Source organism: Sander vitreus, chromosome 15, assembly GCF_031162955.1.
Source record: "Sander vitreus isolate 19-12246 chromosome 15, sanVit1, whole genome shotgun sequence".
NCBI lineage: Eukaryota > Metazoa > Chordata > Actinopteri > Perciformes > Percidae > Sander > Sander vitreus.
The window spans coordinates 18,322,832-18,337,632 of NC_135869.1; the positions used below are offsets into that span (position 1 = coordinate 18,322,832).

At 40.6% G+C, this 14,801-nt stretch overlaps 1 protein-coding gene across 1 annotated transcript in view; it reads left to right on the forward strand.

The window, feature by feature from the left end:
* LOC144530269 (ras-related protein Rab-26-like) overlaps window positions 1–14,801 on the forward strand; it is a 56,707-nt gene that overhangs the window by 34,984 nt on the left and 6,922 nt on the right. The gene's annotated exons all lie outside the window — the stretch shown is intronic.

The following is a 14,801-nucleotide window of genomic DNA, read 5'->3' on the forward strand; positions in this document are numbered from 1 at the left end:
TGGCTCCAGTTCTGAGGACAGTGTCTTGGTCAATAGCACTAAGATGCATGTCTTTGGAGTGTGTGAGGAAACCGTTGTGGATAGAACATGCAAATTTGACACAGAAAGGTTGCAGTCATCCTTGGTGGGGTCTACTCAGTGCTGACCACTGTGGCGCCGCCTGTTCTGCTCTTTGGCACATACTGTTAATGTTGTGGCTGTATGCACTCTGACAACAGGAACAGCGAAAACAGATTATATGATGAAGGATGAAACTGATAAGAATCACCTGAGCACTCATGCAAAGGAAACCATTCATTAGTACAGAGGATAGGATTTTGTTTCCGACAGGACCAGATAGATAAGCAGCTTCATAAACTGAAAGTGTACATGCTTGTATAGAAACTGTGCCTTATGAGCACTTTATATAAAACAAGGTTGTGTGATGCAGTCTGTCCTGCAGCAGTTTTCAAATCAAATCAGTCTTGGCCGCAGGCATATTCCCTTTATTGCGTCAGCTAATTAAGAGAAAATGAAAAATCAATACAAGACATTTCATAGATTTTGTCATATATGAATTATGTGCATATAGACAGAAAATAACATCACAGTATGAATTTGCTGCTATAATGGCTTTTTATTGATGTGTTTTATTCAGCTATTAGGTATGTTGCTTTGTGGTAACTTTGCCACTAAGATTGCTCCCTTAAGTATCTTTTTGTTTTGTTTATCCACATAAATTCGAAAGGGAGCTGTGAAATATAAATAATAATAATAATACCTTGAAGCAAGAGAGGAAATAAAAATAAATACAGCAACTAGGGAGAGACGATTTGAAAGGATACAGAGGAGAAATCAAACTGTTGGTACATCCTTCCAATCAATAAAACACATAATTAAAATCTTAAGCAATACTGAAATAATGTGTTTTTACAGTCCTAGTTGTACTGAGGAAAAAAAAAACATATCTTTCTTTTAGTTGGGGAAAAAATAAACTAAACAGCACGACGTTTTATGAATCTCCAATTTGCCAAAATTTGTAAAATAGCATTTAGGACCACACAATGGCAGCTTTTCATAAACATCTCCTCCATTACCCATTACCTTCATGGTGTCATTATGTCATCATACCTGCTGTTTTCCTCTGTGTGGTAAATGTACAGGAGGGGTGGCCATTTTTAACTGCTTTAATTGACACTGACCATCAGAAAAAAATGCCTTTCCTCTCAGAGCAGCAAAGCAGCTGTTAAGGGAATGTATGCCAGATGTAAACGGACAGAGGACAGAGACGGGGTTGTTTGTGTGTGAGTGCAGAAGTTGGACAGGAAGGACATTGATATGTTGGGCAAGCAGTAACAGAAGGGGGGATGAGTAACTGTCAAGCATCTGAAACAAAGTCTACAGCGCTGGTGAGCTGGTGCTACAGATGACATTCAGCCTTGGTCATATCAACACGCAGTGCCTCAGGCTCTGTTTTTGTCCAAAAGTCTCCAACTCAGCTAACTGGGAGGACAACTAACACACTGTTGTGCCCTGGATTATTCAATGTGTGAGGTTTACTGTTTACTGTATACCTAATGAATATGTTGCCCCAGGCAGGCAGTAAATCACACTATTAGTATGCTTTTAATATGATAGTGTTAAAAGTTTGTCATAAATCGCAAATGTACCCTATTCTCTTTATTGTTTGCTGTATCTTACTTTTTATTGCTGCACTGGCACAGTTTCATCTCTGACTGTTGAGGTTTGTTATTTGAAACAGATTTTAGTCTCCCAGAGATAAATTTGGTGCAGTCTTCGGGGACACAGTTTGACAAGTTCTTTCCTGCCCTGCTTAGCCTTTCCCTCCTTTCTTTCTCCTCTCCACATTCGCATTCAGTCAGTGTCTGTTACTGCAAGGAGATATCTATCTATATAGCTGTCGGCAAGCTACAGATGCCTGCTGGCACACCGCTGCCAAGCACTAACTCATGTTAATGAACGCTAATGGTGATAAATGCCACTCTGAAGGAGAGGGAGAAACCAGAGGGGCAAATCATTCTCTCCTCCTCCGCTCCAGATCCGCTCCTCTCTGTGGTGTATTATTGTCTCCCCAGCTAGGAGATATTTAGGCAAGCAAAGCATTAACGTCATAGAAGCTGTCCATCATCTCAGGGAGAAAGACTTAACACTTATGCTCTGACTTGCTACGTCTAAAATATCAGCTGCTGTCATTTGGATAGTATAATTGTGTTTTAAGTGGTTTAAAGATAAAAGTGCAATTTCTTTGAATCTACAGATCTGTGAGTTTTTTTTTTCTTGTTTGTGCAGATGCATTTCAAGCTTCAGCTTACATCCGTGGCTGTGTTTCATGTGGTCCGTTATGGTCAGCGCCGTTAATCTATCTATTGTTTATGTTATACACAATGGCAAGTATCTGTAGGTGTAAGCCATTGGAGCAGAAATACAAGAGCCATTTAGTAACATGATAAATGTCGTCTTGTCAAAAGTAGTGCTTCAGGGAGACTATAAGAGTCAATTTAGGCCTCTGCTGCAAATCATTTGTCTGGGTTGCTCCGGTTAAAAAGCAGCCTGGCTCCTGTGGTGCTGTCATTCAAAGCTAGGATCATTTGCTGTTGATGGGAATCAAAAGGATTGTCAAACCAGAACAATTCAGTGCTCTCTGTCTGTCAATGAACCTGCAGTTCCTGAAACCCACCATTTAGAAAGAGCAACAGGCTGCTCTGGTGATTAGAGAGATTGCTCGTCAGCATTAGGATCTGGGGCTAAGCTGCGATGTTGGCAAGAGGCAGTCCTCACCAGAAAAACGTCAGCATTGGTTGTTTGTTCGAATGGCAAAAGAGACCTACAGTATGTTTGCTTTTACCTGACGACAAGGACCTTTTTTAGCCGGGTGAATGATGCTTTTTATGTCAGAAGCAAAGGCGACAAGCTTTAAACACAATACTGAACATTATCGCCTTGTAAAGTTTGTCCTCACCAACTCCTGAGGGAAATATCTGTCTCTTTAGCTGCTAAATGCTCAACTATGTTCACCAGCTAGTCACTAACTGTCTGACAGCTGTTTGGTGTTGAGCAGATAGCCTACAGTGGGCTTGCCAGAGTTTTTTTTGTTGGAAACGGCTGCTTGCTGTGGCTGGAATGGCGCTGATGAAAGCGGTGAGACTGAATCAAAACAGTAAAGTTGCACCAAAACAATGAGCTGAAAGACATTAAATTGCTTCGTAGACCTGGAGAGAAACTACAGAGTCAGGTGATGACTTTCTGTGGGTTCATCATAGGAATCATTTTTCTAATGATTTTTAAAGGCAATGACAAGCAACATTTTTTAGTTTTTTTATAACTTGCTGGTCAGCTGACGTGTCCTTGAGCCAAGACAGTCCTGCTGTTTTGTAGCTGAACCTTTTCAAATCCCCACAGCGTTCTCATAACATTAGAATTGATCAGTGCTCGGGCACCGATCCAGTGAAGCAGCCTCGTAAGACACAAACCTTCTGTGTCATATTGACTGTGCAGATCAATAGCTCTAACCTGGATTAGAATACATTCTCTATAAATATAATAAAATGACTCTTATTGAACAGTCTGAGTTTGATGCAGATTTTTAAATGATGAATAACTTTGCAGCTGCAGTTGCTCTTACATCTGTATGTGTGTTCGCACATACTGATGCCCGAATACTTGATCATGCTTATGTGTGTGTGTTGTAGAAACCCAATAAAAGCAATGAGAGAGATGACACCTTCATCTGTGTGCATTCATTCATCTCTCTCTGTCTGTCCCCGGGGCATGGGTTGGCTTCAAAGGAAATGGCCGCCTGCCTACCTCATAGCTGTTAGTTAAATATCATGGCACCACTGCACCAGATGGTGATGAGAGAAAGTGTCAGTAAATAACGCAGTGAAATGAATATCAAATACCATTCACTTATAATCAGTGGAGACTTGTTTCAGTGTTGTGTGAAGAAACATATGGTGGATTATTCTGCACCATCAGGTTCTATACCAGTTAGTGAGGGCATGACACGCAGTAATCCTCATTCATTACCTACTCATTCACACATCACCTGTAATTTGGTCTCCTGCGTGGAACATTACTAGTCTGTCAGCACCATTGCTTCGGTAGATTATTGCCTGTCCTTCACTGTAGACATATATAATGCAGCCAGTGAGCGTAGTCCTGCAGAAAAGTCGGTGTTCAGCTGCTTTCTGTGGACATTTCCATTTACTATGATTTCAGCTGCAAAGTGACAAAACAGATGGGACGCTTATGTGCACAAAAGAAACCACTCAAACACAGCAAGATGAATAAAGTTGTCCTAAGCTGCCTGCTTGTTGTTGTTGGAGCAAATCAATTTCCTAGAAGGAATAAAATAAGTAAAAGTAGGTGTATTACTATCTCTATGGAAATAACTTCACAAAAGATAGGTGGGGGGGTACTCTCCTCTTTCTTTGTCCTTGTTGCACATTTTCTATTACCTCTTTGTTGTGGAGAGTTTGGAAAAGGAGGGCCATCACCTTTTTTTACCACCGCGCTGATTTTTGTTACATAACACGGCATTTCTGCCTTCTCACCAGAAAAGTGCCTTTTATGTTTCTCTGAGTTTGTTGCAACTCTGCAGAAGAAAGGTATTTACCTGAGAGGGGGCTGACAAAGGTCAAAGCCACTCAGAAGCTCTCAGAACGAAAACATGATTTGGCGACTGTGTCTTTCTATCTCTTATTTCATCTTACAAAAAAAATAACTATTTAGAGAAAATCAAAGACAGCTTTTTCATGAATTAAAGTGCCCCACCACCCCTTCAGCTTTTTGCAAGTCTACAACTTTAATGTATCAAAGATTATACAAAAGGGACAGGCGTATATGCTTGCCATATAATTAGAATATCATGAAAAAGTTGATTTATTTCTGTAATTCCATTCAAAAAGTGAAATTTGTATATTATATTCATTCATCACACAGTGATATATTTCAAATGTTCATTTCTTTTAACTGTGATGATTATAACTGACAACTAATGAAAATCCCAAATTCAGTATCTCCGAAAATTAGAATATTACTTAAGACCGATACAAAAAAGGATTGTTAGAAATGTTGGCCAACTGAAAAGTATGAACATGAAAAGTATGAGCATGTACAGCACTCAATACTTAGTTGGGGCTCCTTTTGCCTGAATTACTGCAGCAATGCGGCGTGGCATGGAGTCGATCAGTCTGTGGCACTGCTCAGGTGTTATGAGAGCCCAGGTTGCTCTGATAGTGGCCTTCAGCTCTTCTGTATTGTTGGGTCTAAGAACAGGGGTACCATGGTCTTTAAACTAGGTACTGGTAGCTTTGGCACTGTGTGCAGGTGCCAAGTCCTGTTGGAAAATGAAATCTGCATCTCCATAAAGTTGGTCAGCAGCAGGAAGCATGAAGTGCTCTAAAATGTCCTGGTAGACGGCTGCGTTGACCCTGGACCTCAGAAAACACAGTGGACCAACACCAGCAGATGACATGGCACCCCAAACCATCACTGACTGTGGAAACTTTACACTGGACTTCAAGCAACATGGATTCTGTGCCTCTCCTCTCTTCCTCCAGACTCTGGGACCTTGATTTCCAAAGGAAATGCAAAATTGACTTTCATCAGAGAACATAACTTTGGACCACTCAGCAGCAGTCCAGTCCTTTTTGTCTTTAGCCCAGGCGAGACGCTTCTGACGCTGTGTCTTGTTCAGGAGTGGCTTGACACAAGGAATGCGACAGCTGAAACCCATGTCTTGCATACGTCTGTGCGTGGTGGTTCTTGAAGCACTGACTCCAGCTGCAGTCCACTCTCTGTGAATCTCCCCCACATTTTTGAATGGGTTTTGTTTCACAATCCTCTCCAGGGTGCGGTTATCCCTATTGCTTGTACACTTTTTTCTACCACATCTTTTCCTTCCCTTCACCTCTCTATTAATGTGCTTGGACACAGAGCTCTGTGAACAGCCAGCCTCTTTAGCAATGACCTTTTGTGTCTTGCCCTCCTTGTGCAGAAGGTGTCAATGGTCGTCTTTTGGACAGCTGTCAAGTCAGCAGTCTTCCCCATGATTGTGTAGCCTACAGAACTAGACTGAGGGACCATTTAAAGGCCTTTGCAGGTGTTTTGAGTTAATTAGCTGATTAGAGTGTGGCACCAGGTGTCTTCAATACTGAACCTTAACCGTCACAATATTCTACTTTTCAGAGATACTGAATTTGGGGTTTTCATTAGTTGTCAGTTATAATCATCAAAATTAAAAGAAATAAACACTTGAAATATATCAGACTGTGTGGAATGAATGTATACATTATCCAAGTTTCACTTTTTGAATGGAATTACTGAAATAAATCAACTTTTTCATGATATTCTAATTATATGACCAGCACCTGTAAGTCATATTGTCTGCACTGACTATTATAATGAAGTGATGGTGTTAGTGGTGTCTGAAAAGAAGAAATATTCAAGGCTAGGCAGTTTGGAATCCATTTATGAGGCCAATTTGAAGAAACATGTTGTTTGGGGTACAGAGTTTTGGATCTATAAATAAATATGCTGCATAAACAGTTTTTTTCCACTTCAGGAAAAACATTCGCAATTGTTGCAGGGATAAACTTTTTTTTTTGGAGTTTCCTATAACTCTCTACACTTTTACGTATTTATTTTTCCCAAAAACCTTTCTAATGTGATAGAGATTAGTCAGATAATCTGGAAGCCAGGGGTCCTGCACTGTGTCTTCATCCAATCATCGTCTACGTTGTTTGTCTGTTTCTGTATCAACCTTTCGTTTGTCACAGCAACTATTGCAACGCATTCTCATGAACGGGTTGTGATATCATATGAAAAGTTATGTTAAAACTAGGACACCTAGGAGCGGCAGTTGCTAGCTGTTTAAGCCTCTACAGAGCTTCGTGCCTCTGACTACGGTGCGCCGCATTGTGCTCCATCAGGTCAGCTGTAGTTGGTGGTTCAGTTACCCGAGAATAGGTGACTAGGTACAGAGCACCGTGAGCTGCTGGTCGTGGTGCTCCGTCAGGTCTGCGGTAGTTGGTGGTCTAGTTACCCCAGACTGTGCGCTGGGTGCTCGATGGTGGTTTAAGCCCCCAACGTCTCCTTCCAGGCAGCGCTGCGACCATTGACTTCAAGGCACCTAACCCTAACCATAACCATAACCATAACCACTGCCTAATCCTAGTGAGACGTTGGGGGCTTAAAACACCGATAAACCACTAAACATAAATGTCCCAAAAGTTGGTAAGGAGAAAGGAAAACAGGCAATAGACAACAACAACAACATATTTATGTATTTTATTATATCTTGTTTTCTTCTGCTTTGTTTTATCGTGGCCTTTGTACTATCATCCTAAATTTTAAATTTAAAATAGCATATGTCTAGATATATATGAACAGAGATGAGTTTTTTTTTCCCCTAAGAATTGAAGCTTCTTTAGACCAAAAAAAACATATTAGAGGAATTGTGTTTACAAGGACTGACATGAGGACTGACAAGATATCAGTTTGATTGACAGGGAGGCACAGAGCCCCACACCCCCCTCTGACACACAGTACATGACTCTGGAAATAATTGGCACAGATGCCAGAGAGAATATCATGATAATGAGGACTGCCTATGTGCACACAATCTAAAAAACTGGCACACACATAAAACTACATTCTACATTCCTGCCATTAAGTTAGATGGTGTGTGGATCAATTTATTTTAATGAAAATGTGGCAAAGTGACACATTTGCAGGTTAATGACTTCTGTCTGCAGCTTTAAGCCCTTTCAGCCTGCTCACACTGAATCTCCATTTTGCTGGATTTGCCATTTTACCCACTCCTATCTTTTCCCGTCGATATATTGAAAGCCTTAAATTATTGATTTCCTTTTTTATATTCAGACATTCATAATTCTGAGAAATAGAAATCCATTGATAAGGTTGACGTCCTGGCTTGCGCTGACGGGGTTTGTGAGCTGATTTCATTTACCTCTTGACTTGCCACCAATGAAATACATAATTGATCTTTCACCTCTACTTTTTTTCACTGTCCTGCATGTCGTTTTGACACACGAGGTCTACTGCCCAAAGAAATGCCAATGAGATGACAAAAATATATATTGTGCAACCATTATGCAAACAGTGAGTCACATTTCATAAAAAGTGTATACTCCACAAAGTGTACACTTCCTGGGGAAATTATTGGTTGTTACAATATAGTTGTGGTGGAATTTCCAGAAACACCATGATGTGGAATGATGAGACTAAAGGAAAGCTTAGACAACATCAGGTCATTCATAGGTCACAGGTCAGGGGACGAGAATATTCGGCCTGTCACTATTAACCAAACCTGTTCATGTATAATTATGTTTGTCTCTCTACAGATTCAGGGAATCTAGGCAGCTGTATGATACGGGAATGTTTTGTCTCCTTTTGGAGGTCGGTGGGCCAGCCAGACTTTAGCATACTTCCCAGAGAAAGAGAGAGGCTGAACTAGGCTTTAGTGTTTAGGCGACTGCATTATCTTTGTTTACCTTAAAGGTTCAGCTAAACGTAACGCCTCCAGCATGAGTTTAAATACACCTTCAGGAAGACAGGAACCTCGTATGGTTGGGATGGCACTGCACAATAACACATCATAGTTAAACTGTACTGTCTGCTTAATTGTCTCCTCAATTGAGTGTTCATTAATTAAATGCTTCTGTGTAAGTCATCATGGTCTCCCAAACATTCTTCACTTATGTGAAATGAGTTACACTGCTCCTGTGTTTTTCCTTAACAATAGTAAAGACTTTTATGTGTGTACATGGAGATACTAGCCTTTAGCTGGTTAACTAACACTTTAACTTGCAACAGAAGAGTCACATATGTTTATATGCTTACTTGTATTTTAAAAGCAACTTGGAAACCCAGGCATCGTTATTTTCTTTTGGCTTGCTTTTTCTTCTAATAGAAGGTCTTCATCTGCAAATGCTGTGAGTTGACCTTGTTTCATCCTTTGGCAATATGTAGGCTACTTGTGTTTCTTTTGTCGAAGTTAAGAATCCACATGCAAAGCTTTTTATCAGGTTTATTTGCTCAGAACAGTGTAAACTTACCACTGACTAAAAGAGGCACAGGTTAAGGGTCAGTGCTTATGTTCAGCTTCTACAGCACAAAAACAAATTTGAGAGCATCGAGAGAAGTGAGGATAGTAACTCTATACACGTCTCACTCTCTGCTGCTTTTCAAAGCACATCAGTCATTCAGACATGACTCACACCCGTGTTTGCGAGCGTCAGCTGCTCTTTTATAAACATAAAAGCCATTCTCTTCCCTGTCAGGCCACAGAAATCAGCTACAAGGCTGTTATTTTTCTGTTTTTTTATGATGTGAAGTTATATAACACAGAAGGGACTTGATAACTGTGTGTTTTATTAGAGATATTGTGTGTGCCTATAAAATCTGCAGAAGAAAACATAAAGTACTTCCACAAATGTCAACAAGCAGATTTGAAAATGGCAATGCAAACATTACAAACCTTGGTTTTGAATACATCGAATATAGCTTATTAGGGTTTTTCTGCCTGACTGGTTGTGTACCTGCATGGACGTGTCCCGAGAACACAGTCCCGAGTGTGACAGGACTTCTCTGTGTCTTCCTCTTGTGTCAGACAGTGACACTGCGCCACTCGGCTTAGCTCAGTTGTCTGGGGGAGCTTAAACCTCCTCTTGGGAGAGAAGTCCTACTTTCTCCCTGCGCTCCTCTGGGTTGGCTCAGTCTGACTCTGCCTGTTGTTGGCAGCAGACTTCTCCACTTTGTCTGTTGGTGTAATACTCTGATCAAAGCTTGGTAAGAATAGCAGTGTCACCCCCATAGCAAATCTGCTTTGTCAAAAGTGCAACAGAAGGAAAGTTGGTTCATGTGGAAAGACATGAATACATGAAGACAAGAATGTTAGTCCTGTTCATTATTGTATTCAGCAAAGCGTGATCTGAGTTTTAATAGGATGCAAAGAGAGTCTGAATACAGTATAAGAAATGCATAATTGTTTGTCAGTGACTAGAGCACTTTGGTGAATTTAAAGACAAATCTCTCAGATTCTTCTGGTAATGTTAGATATTTTTTCATTGTTTTTAGGAAAATACGGCAACAAATGGAGCTCAGCACAAATTTTTTCAGGAAGACTTCTAAATAACTTCAATCACCACTATCTCTTCCTAAAACTATTCAGCTGTTAAGAGGTGTTCACTTTTCAGTAAACCAACCAAAATTGGCCACGAAATTCATGATCCAATCACAGCATGAAATCCTGCTTTAAATGTCTTCTTTCCTTGCTATCAGCTGTCTTTTCAGGCAAACATGCAACCCTGCTCCTCCCCTTCCACCTCTGGTCATAGTCAACCACGGCAACCTGAGTCCCTTATCGGCAGACAGCTCCTTCATTCGGTCTCCATCACCATTGTCTAGGCTCCATCTGGGGGAATATGTCTGGCTTCTCTACCCCTTTAAAATATTTTTAACAAAGGAGTCCAATCCCCAAAGACTCTGTACATTTTATATTATGCTTATGTACAATAAATCTTTGCTTATCTGCAACGAAGTCTCTCTGAACTCTGAACTGACCGAATGCTTTTGGTATTTGACAGTTTTGATAGTTGTGCTATGGACACATTGTATTTTACGATTAACGAGAGTTGTATAAAAAATGTATTCCTGCATCATCAGCCGACCTGACTACTCTTGTATCTTTTAGTAGGACACAGCCCTGCTTTTTTATCTCAGTGACAACAAAAGGAAAACAGACAACATCAGAACTACCCTCACACACCTTTGCCAGTGACAACTTGTCTCGCCAATGTCAATGTCACGACGCAGCTGCCAGCAGCTGTCTGCCTGGGCTTTTATCATCCTTTCTCTCTGATACAGATCCTTTGGTCTTTGTCTTGTCTTTCACTGTCACTGGCTGTCTCTCCATCTTGCTGCCTTTTGGCACCATCTGTGTCTCTCTGTCACATCTCTGGCTTTGTCTCTCCCTCTGTTACAAAAGTCTCTCTGCCATTATTTCATTATCGTCTCGTCTACTGTTGCAGGAAGGGTGAGTTTCAGCGGAGCATTTGGCATGTTATCTTTATGAATTTTAATACCGCAGAGCAAATAGCAACTAAATACTTATTTTCTGTTAATATTGACTGAAAAGGTTACTAGGAAATTTTGTACAAACTTTTAAACTGATATTTTACTGACATTTTAATTCATCGGAGCTCTACTGTAGGCTACTGAGAACAGAAACCTGACAAAAAGGTTTTTTGGCTCCTACAAACAAAACAAACCTCTAGCTGCATCTGATTCACCACACTACTTGGGGACTTGCTATAACCAGGGCAATGAGCAGAGAAATGTATTACCTCCTCTGCCACCATGCCACGTTGTCACTGACATTTGGCTCCCTCAGCATTTGGCCAAAGATGTGTCTTGAATAAAAGATGAACCCAGCCCAGTACCTTCATCCATGGGAGGGTATTAAACTTATTTGGAGCCTGCTATTCAGCTGCTTGAAGCCCTGTTGTTCTAAATAGACAGACAAATAGATGTATTTGATTTTATCTATTTATTTTTACAGTATTTAGTGACTGTTATTTATTTAAGGGGCCACCGGAAGAGTTTTGGGACCTTCAGCCAAAAAAAGACATGACCCTCCCCTCGCCAGTAAAAAAATTTCTATGACCCTCCAAAATGATTTGGAAAAAAGGTATCACCCTGCCACAACAATTTATCAATACCTTCTGTACTGGTTTGCACTTAGTAAATATATACAGATTCCCATTGTTTTTTAACAGCCATGACTTATGTGACTAAACCAGACATAGTGCAACAGTCATTTTCGTTTTTTAAGCGCCCTGCTGCTCCCATCGTCAGCCAGGTAATATTTTTTTTACTAAAGCAGTATATGAAATCAGATGTATTACCTACCACCAGTTATGGTAGTTGTTTTGTGTTATTTAAGATATTTATAAAATATATGATCATGTCAGACGTAATTATTCCATCCTATTTTTTAAACAATGCAATTATCCTGTTTCAGCCACCAGGCAGCTCCCCTCTGCCCCCAGCAAACTCATGGGTCAGACCCATCTGGTAGCGAAGGAGGGCCGAGACTAAGAGCTACATGGAAAAATATGCACCAAACAAGCCACTTTGAAATGTTGCTGTTTCATGAATACAAAAGCTGGGTGACCCCCCCCCCCCGGACTGAAAAATGTTGGATGACCCTCCCCTCAGCAAAACATGACCCTCCCCTATTTTCCTCCGGTGGTCCATTCCATAAATACCGAATGGTCCCTTACTGTAATGAACTCTGGAAAAGATGTGTGGTCTCCCAACGACAGAGTCTCTGAAGCTTTGAAGTACGCTATCATGTGTGCGTTGATGCTGATATGAACTTCTGTGGCAACTTGTCTCGACGGCAGAAAACTGTTACTGTTGTTTTTTTGTAATAATTGCGCTAATAATAAGTTGCACAAAATGATATTAATAGTGATTATACTGATTTAAAACGTTGTATTGTACTATTGTATTGTGTCTCACTGTGATCACAAGAGGGCAATGAATACTTGTGATTCTAAATAAATGTAGGTTTACCGTCAGTGCCACTTAGTGTCAAGGCGGACACAATACCGTACTAACACTTGCAGTAGAACAACGTTTCTTTTATGTTGCATTTTGTTAGCAGCCAAATGCTGCAAGCTGCTGCGAGAGAGAATGCTTTCAGTGTCTACAGTCTGCAGATGCCAAACAGACTTTAATCCACATTAATTTGTGTGAATCTAATCTACAAGAGTCAATGTGAAGTGAGTGACTAAAGCGTGTTTTACACTAGACGCATCCAAGGTGGCGCGTGCCATCATGACGTCAAAATGACGTAATATCCTGCCGGCGCGCCCGATTTATGGTGCGCGAGCAGAGGTCGCGCATGGCTCTTTTTTTTTCAGCGGCGCACGACAAAGCGGAAACGGGAGGCCTGAACGGGTTCGCCGACAACCGGATGCCAGGACTCTCACAGTGACTGCAAGTCTCTCTTGTAAACTTACTGGGTTAAGATGAGTTCTTTAATGGCGAATGAAAGGCTTGATCCGACAAAGTAGGTCATTGAATCAAATCGAAGCATTGACGGCAATGTTGCAGCCAGTTCTGCTGTTGTTTAGCTTTTTCTTCTTCTAGTCCGTAGAAAGAGCAACGTCTGTAGCCTTTGCTCATTAGCACCACCTCTGTTCAGGAGAAGACTGCAACTAGTGTCGTGAGCACCAGCGGGTATAAATAGTCACGGCGATCCCATGACGTCACATTTGCACGCGCCAGCTGGGCTGCGTCTAGTCTATAAGATCCTTAAGATGTGAGAAATAAAGGCAGCTCCAGATATAAGAGAATCTACAGGGTGTTTGTTACTGTCAAGTATGGCAATCCAGAGCCTCATGTTTTAAGCCTGTTTGCATTGTACGGATGTGAACCTGACAACAGGATGTCACTGTTTGTTCAGCCTTTCACAGAGATGTAATGACTCTCAATAGTGGGCTGTTCATCATTGTATCTTTATTTACGTGAGTTTACTCGTCAATTATCACTTCCTTAAAACTAGAGTCTGTTCTCTTTCACACAAGTAGATGTGTGTTAACTCAGGGAGCCTGTTTTTCTCCCAGTGTCTTCCTCAGCCTGCTCTTTTTTTGTTTATAAACTGGGATAGTTTTTTGTTACCAGTTGCATTCATTTTGTGGAGGGGTGTGCTGGTGGAGACTCCAGGAGCACTGACAACTAACAAACAGTATAAATGTACTAAAATATCCTCTTTCTCATTCAAATAGTCATGCCTAAATCACTTTACTGCATTGATCCATTTTTGCTGTTGAGTCATTACACATGCCATTCTTCTCCTGCGATAAGAAGACAATAGGAGACTTTAATTCTCCAGGATGGAGGTGACAAGTGGCTTCATCTGGAATCAATTATTGTATCTGTGAAATGACCCATAGGGGTGGTGCACTCGAAACAGCTGAATGATCTAATTACAAGTTATGGCTCATCAACGATTGCTGTATGGAGAGAATCAGTCAGAGGAAAGCTGTCAAATGAAATTTTGCAAAGGTGGGAGATAGATGAACAATAACCTATTACAAAGGCCAGACGTACACGGCAATTTGTTATTTTGATTGATAAACATTACTACTTTAAAGAGCGCACGGAATTTAAAGATGAGCCATTTTCAAAAAGAAGTAAAAACAGCAAGTTGACCTAGCTGAGCAACATGTGAATAATGAGAAGCCTTGACAAAACGTTGAACTATGCATGAAGCAGATAATTGTGCACATGCAAAATGTTCCTTAGTAACATTCAGCCCTTCAGCACTATGTTGAAGAGAACTGCGGATGCAAAACCAAACAACCCAACACAATCTTTTTCTCAGCTATTTCAGAATAGCAAAGGGCTGAGTCGGACCTTTCTCTAAATGTCTTGTATGTCCCTCTCTGACCTCATCAAATCGCAAACGTGATTCAGCGTTAATTTCAAGGCAACACAATAAACTGGAGGATTGGTCAAAGCACAAAAGACGTTTAAAGGTAAACAGTGTATTCAGAATAGTATGATAATAGCTCCTATATAACTGTAGCTACTGTAATCATTTATTTTCAGTCTATTATTTGTAGAATTAGCCTAGTATTAGTAAAACGTTAACCAGATTTCAGTTTGTATCACCCAAATTAAAGGCCAGAATGAAGGAGCAAAACTGTCAAGTCTATATTTGTGTTTTCCTTCTTCTATATGTATTTTTATAGGGTTTTTTTTCC